The sequence below is a fragment of the Anneissia japonica genome, unplaced genomic scaffold (genome assembly GCF_011630105.1).
Source record: "Anneissia japonica isolate Jap-2015-1 unplaced genomic scaffold, ASM1163010v1 scaffold287978_len313048_cov192, whole genome shotgun sequence".
Taxonomy (NCBI): Eukaryota; Metazoa; Echinodermata; class Crinoidea; order Comatulida; family Comatulidae; genus Anneissia; species Anneissia japonica.
In genome coordinates, this window is record NW_022753122.1 from 12,224 (window position 1) to 15,165 (window position 2,942).

Here is a 2,942-nt window from a genome sequence, read left to right on the forward strand (position 1 = left end):
CAAGTGGGATTACAATAGTCAATGAATAAAATGTACCTTGCATGGCTGACGATTTTACCGCTCAATTTTAGTTCTCGTCGATGAAATGCGCCACCGCGAGAGGCAAGAAAATATCGGTCGGTCGCATATCAACGAGTTAACAGTCATCACTTAAGTAACATATATCCACCTAACACATTAAAAAACCTTTATCCCAATACTTGTTTACAGTATATGATACTTGTTTAGACAGTGTAATCGCCATTATGAATTAATCATACATTAGAGTTACTACACCTAATAATAATAATAGGCCTAATAATAATAATAATAATAATAATAATAATAATAATAATAATAATAATAGTAATAATAATAATTGTGGCAAAGTTATTTATTAACAGAGTGTTAAAAAATACGATGACATTTTTTTTTCTCTTTCGTGGGAATTTAACCCACCTTTATTTCTATCTCTTTTGGTTACATTTTGATTTTTTTCTGTCATCAATGACAAAATATAAAAATTAAAACTCAAGTCCACAATGGATGACTGTAAATTTTTTCAACTCATCTTTTAATTAATTTCTAAAAAATACATTAATATATTGTTTTTCACATTCCATAATTGTTCGTACACATGCACATGTATATACTGTATAATACGCACATACCGGTACGTACACAACCATTACCATATAGGCCTATATACGTTTTTTTCTTGATTTCAACAATTCTTGTTTTTCTTTTATTTATAAAACAAAAAGGTAACATATCATACTGATATAATATCTAAAGCTAAACTAAAGCTAAAAGCGCTGATCATTGCTGAAACGTAACACAGCGCCGCGGTATAATGGTGGTGGACATTTAGATATGTCGTGACAGTACAAATACCAATAGGTTTTAAACGTGAGTGATAAAAACAATGCAAGGTTATTTAATCACATCCTACTTCTGACACCAAATCGTAATAATTCTTTGTCAAGGGTTGTCAAAATCTTGTATATTTCGGTTTGTTTTTTTAGTATTTTATCAAGAATAATTCGGTCACACATGCGAACTTCCTCAACATCCAGTCAAAAAAGGTTTCCTCTCATTTTACGAAATTAAAGATATATTTTTAAAAAAATATAATGTTAACGAAAACTCGATTGGGTCTTTAATTACACTTTTATGAAATTATCTTTTGGTAATTTGCGTTATTTTGTTTTTGCTAAGTACCGCGTTTGCATTGTGACTGAGTTAAATATGAATGAATGAAACAAGCCGCTTCCGTGATGCATTTATTTTTAAGATCTTCGTGGTATGAAATCTTGACGCATTGTTCAAAACCTTCTAGCGTAGGCTATATTTTCAAAAGCACTAAAGGTAATATTGTATTAATGGCATCTGCCACAGTCATATTCATAAGCAAAGGCATATCTTTGATTATAATATAGGCCTACGATAATTATTATTTATTCTTATGTTTATTATCATGATTACTACTAGGATTATTACGGTATTATTATATATTATAGTTCACCATCATCATATCATTATCATCGTCATCACCGCCAATATTATAGTAATCATCATTATCTGTATCTTTGTCATTGCCATTGCTATCATACCATCATTACCATTGCATTATTACCATTCATTATCATCGTTATTGTTATTATAATCGTGATCGGTGTCATTCTCGTTGTAATTGTTATTGTCATTATCATTATTATATTATCATTGTCAACATCATTAGTATTACAGTATTACTATCATCATTATTATTCTGAATAGCCAAAACCAAGTTAATCCTGTAAAAGGTATCGTGGTTGCAGTTCAACGCGAACGCGTGCGCTGACTATAATAACTCATGCTGCACACTCTGCTTACCGTCAACTCATGCGCGAATGCATACTTATTGCCTGTGAAAATAGTTTCGCAAAAAACCTTAACGTCTTAAAGAGAACTGCAATGGCTATCCACATCCTTAAAAACGCTTTCAAGGGGAATGGTATACAAGGCTCATATTGAGGACTAGGCTTAACCATTAATCCATAACATTAATATGTGCACACATGTTTCGACTTCCAGAAAAGTTGAACGTATGAAAACAGGAAGGAAAATGACTAAGGAAATCCTCAATACTCCCAGAAACTACGTACGGGCCTAGGCTATTATAGTCGAATGTAAATATGTTGAATAGCGCACGCCCTCTGTGACGTAACATTAAGCTGCACCAGGAAATAATGCCACTAAACAAAATCAAAACCAACGTAAAATATATTAAAACAGTCGCTACTGTTTGATTTTGCTTTAATGCTTTCGATATGAGACGTTGTATAAACGGATCGACTTTACTTGTTTCCGCCTTCAATGTGTATTTCAATTCTCGATGCGCTTTTCTATCTTATTATGACGGTTGCGTTGTATTCATTTCCATACCAATTACAACACTCAGAACTACAGAATTTTATAACTCATTTAGTCAATAGTAACTTCTTCTATTGCAAAGGGTAGCAGATGAAATAACAGAAGACATTATTATGAAATGTGGCATGTATAGGAAAAATGATAAAGGTAAGAAACGACTTTGCGTATATTATTTACAAGCCATGATAGATAGTTGTTTAAGCTTATTTTATACAGGTACGTGATTTGCAGAGACAGTTATCTTCGTGCATGCTCTGGATGCTTTAGGGGCCAACTAAAAACAGCAAACAGTATACGAAATACATTCACACTATATAATCCTATATATAAAATAGGCCTAGGCCTATATTCAAGTCAATTCAAACTTGTATTTCGGAAACATGTTCATAATGCCATTTCTATATGTATTTACCCTTCTTTGATGATTTATATATATATATATATATATATATATATATATATATATATTAATATTCATATTATATACAAATATATAATTTTAACAGACAACAGAAACGCCGATTAATTTGCTTTGCTGTACTTATACT

General features: G+C 31.3%; 1 protein-coding gene across 2 annotated transcripts in view; it reads left to right on the top strand.

Annotated features, from left to right (window-relative positions):
- The first annotated feature begins 852 nt into the window (after positions 1-852).
- Positions 853-2,942, top strand: part of LOC117122723 — a 10,026-nt gene continuing 7,936 nt past the window's right edge. Inside the window, exon 1 of one of the 2 annotated variants that reach the window (XM_033268418.1) lies at positions 853-888. The gene's annotated coding sequence lies outside the window, so the exon portion shown is untranslated. Of the gene's footprint in view, positions 889-2,252; positions 2,542-2,942 lie in introns of those variants that run through there. The other variant, XM_033268417.1, reaches the window with a different exon arrangement.